Source organism: Papaver somniferum, chromosome 2, assembly GCF_003573695.1.
Source record: "Papaver somniferum cultivar HN1 chromosome 2, ASM357369v1, whole genome shotgun sequence".
In the NCBI taxonomy this organism is placed as follows: Eukaryota; Viridiplantae; Streptophyta; class Magnoliopsida; order Ranunculales; family Papaveraceae; genus Papaver; species Papaver somniferum.
In genome coordinates, this window is record NC_039359.1 from 149975462 (window position 1) to 149989561 (window position 14100).

The 14100-nt window shown below is 34.4% G+C and overlaps 1 pseudogene; it reads left to right on the forward strand.

Moving 5' to 3' along the window:
* Positions 1–12705: 12705 nt before the first annotated feature.
* Positions 12706–14100, forward strand: part of LOC113352213 — a 50482-nt pseudogene continuing 49087 nt past the window's right edge.

The following is a 14100-nucleotide window of genomic DNA, read 5'->3' on the forward strand; positions in this document are numbered from 1 at the left end:
TGTTCTGCACTTTATTGTTTGATTTTTTTGGCCATCTCTAATTGATTTATGGGCTTATTTTCTTCCACATTATTGAAGAAGTGTATTGTCTTGGTTGAATACAATCTTAACAAATAATATATATGCAAACATATATAGTCTCCTTCTTTTCTAGACTTTCCAATACCAACCATACTAGACATGACATCGATACAAGTTTCTGGGTCGATGTTACACAGTGGGAAATCCTATGATAACGAGGCTTTGAATGAAATTTAAATTCCCAAATCACATGTAACTACTGTTCCTAAACATAAGAACAATATGATTCAATAAACATAAGAACGGAAAACACGTACGTACATTGAGCCTCCTCTTTTTAACTTGTATAGAGCTGTAGGACGACCATAGTGACCATTTCCGCTTTGATCCAGTAGTTTCAGTTCAAGCCATGCCCTAACTTCTGCAGGATTTTTAACTTAACACTCACGGATACGTAGTCCTGGGATTCCATAAATTCCATAGATCTTTTATCCGAGTTTATTTTTTTTAGAATTCTAATGCCTTGCATTAACCTTTTGAACGCCACTTGTTTCCCTATACAAGTTGGTGCATACTATTAATCCACCGTCACCGTCACAAACCCATTTTTGTTTTCGCAAGATTAATCTTGTCTCCACTCTAGCACGGGAAACAAGGTAAGTCATCAAAATAGACTTGCTAAGTAAGCTTGCAGTTTCTACAATATAGATGTATTTTCATGTATACCATCTATATGCGGTGTACATAGAAGTGTAATTTTTTTTGTCCTTATTATAAAAGGTGTATATGCTTGTACACCACTTATATGATTTCTTGTATATTCCACGTGGACTATTTTTAGTTTTACATATGAAAAACTTGGCCTTCCTCGTGATGAAATGGGTATCGTAACGATCTTTATGAATTCTTGCAGATATATTACCTCATGTTATTGTATGCTTGTATTAATTAATTAGGATAAATAAGATAGATTCATTCGTCCATTTGTCTTTGTTTTTTCTCTAGAAATGGACTTAATAGAAGTTACAGATCAGGTTCTCCCCTACATTTTGTAATAGTAATATATTTTCTTCCTCTGAGATTTTCTAGACATTGGTTAGTATTTATTATAAATCGCAGATCAGAGCATTTCCTACAAAATAGTTTTGGGGTCGATATAAATGTTGAGAAGCAAACTGCTTATATTTAGAAAAAATAACAAAAATCATACCGTTGTTAGTATCTCAAGTTCTCAACCTTTTTATTTATCCCAATTGCAGGTGTAGTGAAGGTCAAAGATGATAAAGATGAGTCCCCAACTTATGTTGCTATGCTTGTAGCCCAAGATGATGCAACACGGTGCAAGGTATTTGTTCTAGTTGTATACTTTGGTTCCATTGATGATTCCTACCTTAATATTGGTCCCAACCGATAACATGATTGGGTGCTTTAGTCTTTCTTAGTTGAATTTGATAAGTACAACCTTCATTTAATGAAATAACATATTGATTCTTAATGTGTACATAATTGTACACATGTAGATAGCTAATGTGTATATAGTTGTACACTTGTTGATTGTTATTTGTTAATATGAATGATTGGTGTTGTGCATGTTTTACAGGGGTGTACATATTGGTGCACATGTGTAAATCTTATGAAAAAGTACGTATCCCTTGTTTTACAACGGTGTACATATTGGTACACCTGTGGGAAGTAACTCCCATTAAAAAATAGGTTTGTGTGGGTTGTGAATGATTAGCTTTATGCATGTTTTGAAGCGGTGTACGTATTAGTGCACCTCTTTAATTCTCATGTAAAAGTAGGTTTGTGAGTGGTTATGAATGATCGTTTTTCTGCATATTTTGCAGGGGTGTACACATTGGTGCACCTGTATAATTCCCATGAAAAAGTGTGCCCGAGTGTGAATATGAATGATCGATTTTATGCATGTTTTGCAGGGGTGTAAACATTGGTGCACCATTGTATTTTCAATGAAAAAGAAGGATCAGCTTTAGGAATGTTTCACAGGGATGAATATATTGATGCACCAATATACTTCTCATGAAAAAGTAGGTCTGGGTGTGAGTATGATTGATCTGTTATGCATCTTAGTAATCTCTTTTTTGGTAAAGTGCAATGAATCATTGTACTGGTATGTTTCGAAGCCATATTAAGTTTGTGTATTAATGCCCACATGGATTGTGTCTCTGACCATAAACTGAGTAACTTTTTATTTTGATTGTTTTCTTGCTTTGTTTTCTTATGCGAATGTTGGTGAAAGGATAATCACTTTCTTTTCAAGCTGCGATTTCTTATGTTCATTGGTTTGTCCTCCATGCAGGTTATCTGCTAAACTTACCTCCGCAAATCTGAATGTTATCCAACTGGAGTTTGGCGTGGTTGGTATTTTTCTCCGTCTGTGTGGATTAGGGTGCAGTTTGGCTATCATGGATTCTGGACTTTTTGGATCTTTGCAGCGTTGTACATAATTGTACACACCACTGTAAATTAAAAAAAATTAAAAATGAAAATTATATAGTCATATGGGTACTTTTTTTGTATCTCTCGGAAAATGTTTTCCAAATATATAAAGTTTGTCGATTTTGGACCAGCGGTTCAAAAAATAAATTATTTTTTATATTATTCAAAATTGCTGACATCATCATGAGTCAGTGTGGACTAAATTGCAAATATTTGGACTAAATAATAATAATAAGAGTTATTAGTGTATTTCCCATATTTTTGGACTAATTTGTACCTAGTTGATTCAGACTGGACTAAACTGTATCTCTGGATTGATTTTTGGACTAAACCATATTTTTCCCGATGTATTTCGGGTTCCAGGTCGACGTGTCCAGGTGGCAAATGAACATGGCTGATAACAGAGTCCTATTTCCCAAATTTTCTTTTTCACGAAAAGCAGCATGTCATCTAACTTGGTGACACATATTTTGGTTTCATGTGTTGCATGTTTGCTTTTGCATACTTGTACGGTTTTCTTAACAGCGGAAGCTTCCTTGGGTTGATGGGATGAAAAGTTGACAGCTTCTTGATTGTAAGAGAACTTGTTGTTCGTTATTGGAAGGGGAATTGCAACAGACTGCAATGATCGAGTGGCGGTACCCTGTGACATGCATACAATTTTCAAACTATCAAAACCAAGAGAGTAGAATGAAAAAGCAACAATTAAAAACAACTACCAAAAATCTTAAAACATGAGCTGTTTACCAGGAGTAGAAGGGCGAGTGCTAGTTCCATAGCTTTCATTAATTATTTAGGTTGATATGGAGAGTAGATGAAGTTTAAAGTGTATTGAAGATGAGTTTGATTTGGAGCTCAAAGTTCTCGATTACTGGCTGGATGATATCGCAGAAACTGGAAGTTAAGGTTGATCAAATTTATAGTGTGTTCACAATGGGGATTGAAATTAGTGTGTTCGGTAACCACGTCTATTGTGCTGTGGGAAGTAGTTTGATGAGGCAATACGCATTTCTAGAAAGGTTTATTTATTTTCTTGGTTAGTTGAAAGGTTTCCTTTGAGAACCTATACAAGTCGAGGTTAAATGATGGAATTGGAACTATGACGTGCGGCAAATAAAGAAAGGGGTGTAAAGACAATAGTATTGAAGTTGGAGTTGGAGTTGGAGTAGTTACGAGAGCCAGGAAAAGAGGACAGCCGTTTTTACCCGTATCTAAATAAAACATTTCACCTATTTTCATTCTTAATGTTGTGCAAGCAGCATGTTGAATCTAGAGTAAGGCAACAAAACCAATAAAGTGAATGGACTGTGATTAGGAAAAGAGGACAGCTGAACATCTAATTAATAAATAACCGGACATTTTGTACGCTACATCTTAGGGATCAACGAAAATTTTATTAGCTTCAGGTGTTAGAGAAAATTTTGGTCTTTTGCTGGAAGATCACATATGGCTGCGGAGAAGTTATTTTCTGCTTCTATTGCAATAGCGGATTCTCTAACTTTTTTTTTTGAGATGTAATATTGCCACCTGATTACCGTCCCTACTAATGATTGAAAAACAACAATAATTAAAACTTAAAGTCAAATGTTTAACTTTTTTGATAAGATTTCTATTCTCTCGACTATGAGAAGTGTACCTCCAGTAATTTACCATTAGCTTGAATTACTAATTTACCATTAGCTTCCACTTGAATCTTTGCAAGTTGGTTGCTTTTTGCTCACTTCAGTAATGCATTCTCCTGTCTCCCGACCTAGTACTCCATTTGCATATTTTCCCCCCATTCCTTGATATTATCGTTTATGACCTCGCAAAACAAGACCGCTACCTTGTTGGTTAATATCATGATCAAAAGAAGTATCTACATTGAATTTTAAAATTCCTTTTTAAGGTAGTGACCATCTAGAGAAACCGCTAATACTAGTGGCTATGGATGTGCAATCCGAGTCATGGATGTGAGATGCTGAATAATAATGAGTTTGATGAACAAATTTATAAGGGTTTAGAGATACTCCGTGAAAGACAGAATCACATATGTATTTTCATAACACTCATATACCTATCATACAAGTATACAACCATTTCTCATCAGAATTGTAGCTATTAGAAGAAAACCAGCTAATGATCCATTCCGACACGCTGCTGCGGTTGTTCTTGATAGAGTCAATATTAATGTTGACACACCTCCGAACATCTCTTGCATGCCTACAATCAAAAATGAGATGTTCGGTTGTTAACATGATTTCCACAAACACCGTAGGAGGAATCTATACTACTACTATGGATGGAAAACTTGTACTAGTAGTATTTAGATCTCTAATGCATTTCCATGTAGATAATTTAATTCTATTAGGTATACTACAACTCCACAAATTTTTCCATACTAAGGGTTGATGTTGACACTATTGACTTGAACTTCTGTGTTGCATCTTGTAAGCATCTTGTAAGTACTCTTTACTAAAAAATTTCCCATCCTCTGAGGGCATCCACAACATGATATCTTTCTTTTTTAGGAATCAATGAACATATTTTGTATTTTGTTGGAGGTATTAATATCAAAAAGTTGATCCAGGAGAGTGACATTCCACTGACTAGTGTTTGGTATGAGCAATTTTGCAACAACTTCATAAAATCTGAAAAGGTCACTGGATGGAGTAGGTGGTCCAGTCGTACTTGGAATCCATCTATCCAATCAAAATTTAGTTCTTTTCGCATTATTAATTTCCATGAAGTAGTTTTGTTGAACAATCTGCAACCCTTCAGTAATTGTTAGAGCATTGCTCGATCAAACTCACAAGTGTTGCTATCTCAAGCTTGTTTTCAAATTTTAGTTGTCAAAACTATATCTTGATTTCTAGTCTATAATTAGTTAAGTCTCGGATTAGGATAAAAGTGTAGTTGAGAAACGGACATCACAACAGTCATCATTGCGTTCTACGGTTTGAAGGCGAAGATCGAAGTTTTTGGAGAACTTCTTCAACGAAAGGTAGGTAAGTGAAGACTCAACCATCTATTTAATTTCTCAAGTTATATTCATCTTTCTATCTATGAGATGTTGTCCCATAACTAATTAGACTATTGTAAGCATATCAAGAATATCAAGTCAATTTTATCTTGGTAATCAGTTCTCGAAATATATATGACTAAGCTTAATGAACATTTGTTCATACTTGATGAATTTCAGTTAAGAAAAATTTATTGTTCGTAATCTAAATTGTGATTCAAGATTATCATTCGAAAATAGCGTGGAATAGTGATATGTGTCATTGATGTTTATCTGGGAATGTTTCGAACTGATTTAGAGAGAAATATAGAACTACTGAAAATCTGGATACAAGACAGTATGCATACCCGTTTCGCAAACTGGGGAAATTGTTATAGGTCCGGAGCCGTATAGTACATGTACCCATTACACACTCCGACGTAACTATTGTTCGAAAACGACTTAGTGGTATGCATACCCGATATCCATACCACAAAAAGCTTGTGAACTCGTGAACCTAGAATAGTACGCATACCTAGTATGCATACCGAAAAAGAACTGTTGGTTCTGAAACCGGTGTGGTATCCATACCCGGTACGCAAATCGAAAAAGTTTTGTATGTTCTGGAACTTATGTTTGTCTTAATGGTACACTTACCCGGTACATCTACCATGACAAATATAGTCGCGAACAAGGTTGAAGTAGACGTAGCTGGTACACGTACTTACCCTGTCGAATATTTCAGATGCACATAAAATTATTTCTTTGAGATAATTAGCATTTGAATAAATCTCTAAGAACACTATATAGACATGATCGATCACATTATAACCTATGGTTGTGATTCAAACTTAAAGTCTTAAGTGTTTATGAAAATGATTAAGCTTATAGTTCAATCGGCTAGTTTTGGCTAACCGTCTATGAACAATTTCTTTGTACACAGTTCGGTTACGGTTTATCCTAACCAGAATATATATCTTGATATGTCAAGGATTCATCTAACGGTGGATATTGTTAGAGCATTGTTCGGTCAAAATCTCAAGTGTTGCTATCTCAAGCTTGTTTGTCAAGTTTGATTGATCAAAACTATATACTTGATTTCTAGTCTACTTATATCTATGTCTCGGATTAGGATAGAATGTGTAGTTGAGCTTTAGACTTCACGACGTTCACCAATTGAAGATCTACGGAGGAGCTTGGAGGACTTCATCAACAAAAGGTATGTAGAGACTAAAACTTATCTATCACTCAGAAGTCTATTTTATTCTATCTTCTAATGAGACTAAGTCGTATAACTATATAAACTTTTAAATTACACACATTTGATATTTTGAGCCGAGTTTATCTCGCTTATCTATTTCTCGAAATATGTGTTGGAAGCTTTTTGCTTTAGTTATGTTCATCATATTCTTGACGAGTTTAGTTGGAAACAATCTATTTATTGGAAACTAAATATTAAGATCGGTTAAGATCTATTAGTTATACCAAGATACATAACCTAAGTTAATATCGGTTTTACCATCTCACACATATTGGTCATCCAAAGATTTCCAATGAATAGTTGGACCAATAAACCTAATGATTTCCCTTTCGATTCACAAAACAAGTTCATGAATGTACTTCCTTTAAAGAAATGTAAAATACTGTTTCCTAGGATGAAATCTTCACCATAACCCATTCACCTAATCATAACAATATATACAAGATTATGTCGATGTCATATCTATAAAGTTCAAAAAGCGTTATACTTCATAGTCTAATTCCCTAATACCATGATCATATATATATACTATTATGATCATGTCAGATCACTAGAGTATTATACAATATGTACAGTTAGAGCTGTCAATTTATAACCCGTCTTGTGGGTTGACCCTAACCCGGCTTGTTTCAACCCGGCTCGGCTTGGCTTGTTGTCTAAACGGGCCGGGTTAGGGTTGGCATATACAACTCTACTAGAAAACAATCCGGGCTAGGGCCAATCCGCGGGTTACCCGTCAACCCGTCAAAATTAATAAATATATCCCTCAATCCCACCAACTCTTTAAAATCCATGATTTGCAAACATATGTTAGAATTAGTTAATTTTAAATCAATAAATAAAGCTAATTTTGGATCTACCCAAACAAATATAACAATTTTTAGATTTTAAATAATCAATCAATAAATTAAATTACAACTTAGATTCATCAATCAGATATTTATTCAGGATGTCCTAAATTGATAAAAAGACTAGCATAATGTAAACAGTGAGTTAGTCTTACTCACATTAATTTAAACTTATAAAATGATAAAAAAAAAGTAAAATGCTTAGTTGATGTTAGGGTTCTCTGCCTAAGAAAACTAAAGCGCCGTAACCGGCTATATCGTTGATTAAGTGGCAATAAAAACGTCCACTTTACAACTCAGTGGTGGGGCTTCTAGTTAAACACCAAATTGACCTAAGTTCGACCTTTACTAAATGAATAATCCTAAACAATCCTAAATTTTAAATTTAATTTTTAAATTGATAACATTAACAAGCCAACCCGCCAACCCGTCAGGGTTGACCCGTCTAGGGCTAGGGTTGGGGTTTTGAGCTTGTTCGTGAATAGTACTAGGGATAGGGTTGACCCTAACCCTAGTACGGGTTGGCAAGCTAGGTACGGGTTGACCCTAGCTTGGCCCGTTTGACATCTCTATGTACAGTATATGCAGCTTCGCAGTTATGTTTTCAATATAGCACGACTTGAAAGATACGTTAGGAATGAAACAACTCAAGTCAATATTACTAACCAGAAGTGGAAGGATGATGTCGTCGTTGTAGTTCGCTACTTCTTCACATTCTTCAGGTCTTCAGAGTAATATTTGTATGTCTCAACATTCCTAGAATTTCTAGTCTAACCTAAACGAAGTTGACTCTATCATTTAATCAAGCGACTCTAGATGAGTTCTGATACTAAAATATGACAACCAAACTTGACATACCAACGCTTTGTGAGTTTAACCGAGCTATGCTCTAACATGAAGTGTTGCATCCAGAAAAAGTGTTCCCTGTTCTTAACTGGAATTGTATCTTTCCCTTCAGTGAGAAGGTTTTAATTGGCGATGAAGCGTTGCATTTCTTGTGCTTCTCGTAATTTAGCTGGACCACATTGTGAAGCTATGACGTGTTGTTAATAACTATCCAAAAAGAAATCAGAATTCATATGAGGAATTATACAAGTTGAGAGCACGGTCGTTGCCTGTCGACGACGTCGGGAATTCATGCAATTTCTTTTCTTGGAGATGCTATATCAACCAAACACTTTGAACCATCATGTTGTGTAATACCATAACACTGTATCCCCATCAAATGTGAAGTTTGAAGCAATTACGTATTCTCTAAAAAGGTTAACTCTTTTTTGGTAAGGTGAAAGGTTTACTTTGAAACCCTATGTAAATCGAGTGAGAGATAACAAAAATAATATTCTTCTTCTTTAATGTAGAAAAAGTTTCCCTTGGACTTACTGGGAATTGTATCTTAGATCTGTGGTGAAGCGTTGCATTTTTTGTAAATGTCGTAATTCACTTGGACCACATTGTGAAGCTGGGCGTGCACTAAAAAACTATCCAAAAACAGAAAACAAAAACTAGAAATTAGAATTCATATATTAAGGATGATGAAATATTTTCTTATTTATCAACATTGCTCTCAACAAATATATATGAATAACATCGTTCAAACTGAAACTCAAGGACCACACCCCTATCATTCTGCAGTCCACACTGTAGTTCAAAAAATATGAGTCAGAGTTCATAGACTATCAATGACAAACGCTTGATGCGCCTGTCGCCCCGTTAATAAGAAGAATTTTGATTTTACTTGTATATATCTAAGTATAATAATTCACCTGTTTTTTTATTTTTCAATGTTGTGCGAGTAGCATGTCGTATCTAAAGTAAGGCAACAAAACCATTAAAGTGAATGGCCTGTGATTAGAAAAATAGGGCAACTGAACATGTAAGTAATAAATTTATTTTATTTTTAAAAATAAATTGAAATTTACTTTGTAAAGGTGCGCGGTACGTCTTAGAAATCTTTTTTTTTTGTGATAAAAGACAAATTTATTAAGAACTAAGGAAGAAACGATACATTGTTTAAACTACAAACATTCTTAAGAAAACCTATTTTCATATTCTTATCCCACTGCCAAGAATCTATATCCCGCTTAACAAACCTATTTAGACTTTTTGTTATTTTATCTGCAATAAAGTTACCATTTCTCTTGATATAAAAGAAAGAAGAAGAAGCAAAAGAATTGTTGATGTCTATAGCTTTTTGTATAAAGATATACATCTCCAATTTGCAGCAAAATCTCTTCATGCCATTAATAACGTTGAGATTGTCATTTAAGAAGGTAATCTTGTCTATTCCTGAGTCTCTATCCCATTTAGTGGCTTCCCTGCATGCTCCAGCTTCTGCTTCATCAGAGTTTGAGTATCTCCCTGATCCTCCTGCAAAATCTCAAATATCACCCGATTTATCAAATAACACCAAAGCATAAGCAAAGTTCTTTGAAAGTTTATCGAAAGCAGCATCAAAATAGGGATCAAAATAAGAAAATGAAAAAATATATTTTTTTTAAAATAAAATTTTTATTAGCTTCAGGTGCTGAGAAAGTTTGGTCTTTTGCTAGAAGATCACAAATAGATGCAGAGAAGTTATTATCTGCTTCTATTGCAATAACATATTCTCTAACTGTTTTTGATATGTAGTCATGCCACCTAATTATCGTATCTACTAATAAATGAAATAATAATAATTAGAACTTAAAGTCAAATGTTTAACTCTTTGATAATTAAGATTTCTATTCTCCCAACTATGAGCAGTGTATCTCCAGTTATTGATTGAATTACTATTTTAGCATCAACTTCCACTTGAATCTTTGTAAGTTGTTTGCGTTTTTCCCACTATAAGTAGTGCATTCTCCTGTTTACGGACATAGTACTCCATTTGCATATTCCCCCTGATTCCTTGATATTGTCCTATATGATCTCGCAAAACAAGACCAGTACCTAGTTGGTTAATATCTTGATCAAAATAAGCATCTATATTGAATTTTAAAATTCCTTCTAAAGGTGGTGACCATCTAGAGAAACCGTTATTACTAGTGGCTATGGATGTGCAACCTGAGTCATGGATGTGAGATGCTAATGATAATGAATATGATGAATAAATTTACAAGGGTTCATAGATACTCCCTGAAAGACATAATAACATCTGTTTTTCCACAACACTCATATACCTATCAAACAAGTATACAACCATTTATCATCAGAATTGTAACTATTAGAAGAAAATCAGCTGATAACTCATTTCGAGACGCTGCTGCGGTTGTTCTTGACTGAGTCAATATTCATGTTGACACCCCTCCGAACAACTCTTGCATGCCTACAATCGAAAATGAGACGTTCGATTGTTTCAACATGATTTCCACAAACACTACAGGTGGAATCTACACTACTATTAAAGATGGCAAACTTGTATCTAGTAGTATTTAGATAAGTAATGCATTTACATGCAAATAATTTAATATATTAGGTGTACTACAACTTCACAAAATTTTCCATACCAAGGATTGATGTCGACACTATTGATTGGAACTTCTTTATTTCATCTTGTAAGCATCTTGTACGTACTCTTAATTTACTGAAAATTTTTTCATCCTTTAAAGGCATACATAACATGATATCTTCCTTTTGTAGAATTAATGAACATATTTTGTATTTTGTTGGAGGTATCAACATCAAAAAGTTGATCCAGGAGAGTGGCATTCCACTGACTAATGTCTGGTATGAGAAATTCTGCAACAACTTCATAAAATATGAAAAGGTCACTGGGTGGATTAGGTGGTTCAGTCATACCTGGAATCCATCTATCCAGTCATATCTTAGTTCTTTTCGCATTATTAATTTCCATGAAGTAGTTTTGTTAAACAATCTGCAACCCTTTAGTAATGTCATTCCAAGTATAAGAACACTTTTTGGCTTCTAAAATTCGGTGAAGAATATCTCCAAAATTGAAATATTTACCTCCAAGGACTTAAACAATAAGATGACTTGACTCTGTGTAAATCCTCCAAGCTAGCTTAGGAATCAAAATAGAAAAATGAAAATATCTGAGAAACTCAAAAAGAAACCGTCTTGAGAACCATTAAGTGGTTTGATGGGTCTCATGCTTGCTTCCATGGAGGAGATAGGACTTCATATAGTTCAATTTGAATTTGATAACTTGGTCACATAATTTATGAACATTTGATCAAAGCTTTTGAGACTGCATCAATGACTTTTGCTGATTTCGTCCCAAGCACTGAGCTTCTTTCATTTTACTTTTTATTTTTCCGAAAAAGAGGCTAACCTCATAACATATATTGAGAAAACCTATTTAGGTAACGGAAGCCTTACATGAAGTTTTCAAGGGCATACAAAAGTCATACACATATTTTAATATCTACCCCAATTTTTGCCTATTAAATCTATCCCTTCAGAACATATCGAGCTTCTTTCATGCTCCCTAATGTTAACCCAATTTAAAAAAGAATGGAAAGTAAGGCTGCAACACTAGATAAAAATACTGAATTAGGCAAATGTTTAGTTTATAATATGGATTTACAAAACAAAGATACATAAAACAAAAATATGAAATACCTCTCCTCCTAGACCTCCCCTCAACTTATCAAAAAGATAGGAAAAGAAAATAATTAGAAACAAACAAAATTGACATGAGTCTAATAGGGTGTTTGGAATAATTTTTCAGAACGACTTCTGAAATCTTTGGATATACGCTCAGAAGTTGCTTTTCGTCATAAGTCAGTTTGACAATAATATTTCAGAACGACTTCTACAAGCAGAAAAGTCACCATTTTGTGAAATAAAATAATTTTGCTTTTGACTTCTATTTCTGGAGAAGCAAATTTGTATCAAACGCACAATATAATGAAGCAAAATAATTTTACTTCGGACTTCTGCTTTTGACTTTTGCTTCAAGAAAAACAAAAACACTTATATTTTTGGTACGGGCTATAAGTCAGCTGCAAGACATTTTTTAGGTCAACAAATTTAGGATTTGAATCAAATGAGCACTGACTGAACAATGTTCCTTTCCTTTTCTTCTCCTCCCCTCATCTTCACATCCCACTGCTCTCAAATCAAAGCCCCTATTCAGTACACAACCCGTCCTTGCTAGAAACTCAAGAAACCGGTCATAATCTTAATCTCTACAGATGGGTTTCCATTTGGGTATCAATATAAAAGCTCCAACACTCAGTAATGGGACTGAACCAGAAATGGGTTTAATCCCAGTTTTTCCGACACTCAATTTCCCAAATCATTACTCAATTGCAACTGGTATTTACCCTGAATCACAACGGAGCTATCAAAACTACTTTACTGATCCTGTATCTGGTGATAAATTCTCAATGCGGTAAAGAACCAAAGTGGTGGTTCTCTAGCAGTCTCCAAAACTCTCAGAGCAGCAACACAGAGAAGAAGAAGAGCCCTAAACTTCTCATTTCCTTGTAAGCATAATAAAAGCTCTCGCTTAATTCTATTCTTATGATTGATTTTGATTTTGATTCTGGATTTGATTGAAATTGATCTGTGTTATGTTAGTTATGCTTCTTTGATTTGGGAGGTCGTGAAGAGGAGCAATGCTTTCCTCGTCAAAGAGTTTGGAAACGGAAATCAAATGGTTCAGTTCAGTGAAAAACCTAATAATCTTTACAATTGTTAACTCCTTCAAACACTCTGGTAAGTAAACAAGCAACAGCTGGTCTTGTACTTTTGAGTTGTGATCTGGATTTTGCTACGATTTTGTTGGTGAGATTTTAAGGATTTTGTTAGTGATTTTTGTTGGTGGTGATTTGGGTATTACAGGGTTAGGGAATACAAAGACAGTTTCAGCTGGAAAAGATTCAGGGTTGTTCTTGCTACTACAAAGACTAACAAACAGAAGAACCCTTCAGCTTTGGTACACAAAACTGTCATGAAGAAGGAATTCAGTAGAATGGCTAAGGCTGTTGCCAACCAGGTAATTTTTGAACAAACCCTTGACTCATGTATATCAGATTTTGTTATTGAAGATTTATGATGCATACATGGATAGCTTGATTATGTTTGTGTAGATGACTTTTGTAATCTGGGTAGTGGATATGATTCAGCAAGATGTAGAATACTGTATGTTTGGTGTAAGAATATGAGTTCGTATTGTGATGACTAAGTCTGGAATTTGGAATAATTTAGTACTGGGGGGTCTCACATTCTGGTTGTCATGTTGTACTGTCGAACTGTTAATAGTGAAGTCTAATTGATACCATTTGACTTGATTTCAATCTGGGTAAACCTAGAATATGATCTGGGTACTATATACAAGTAGCTGACACCCAAGAACAGAGATATGGGACTTTAAGATTTTTATGTATTGGTTTTGCATGTATATGAATTATCTTATTGCAATTCTTCATCATGCTGATTCTATAGATGTATTGGTGTGAGTTTAACATCAAGTTTGTGAGGTTTTATCCTAAGACTAGATAAGATTATTACCCACCACTATAAGAACATAGGAGATTAACTAATGTTGTTTATATGTTCGACAAAATGTTAAAACCAAAAGCCAA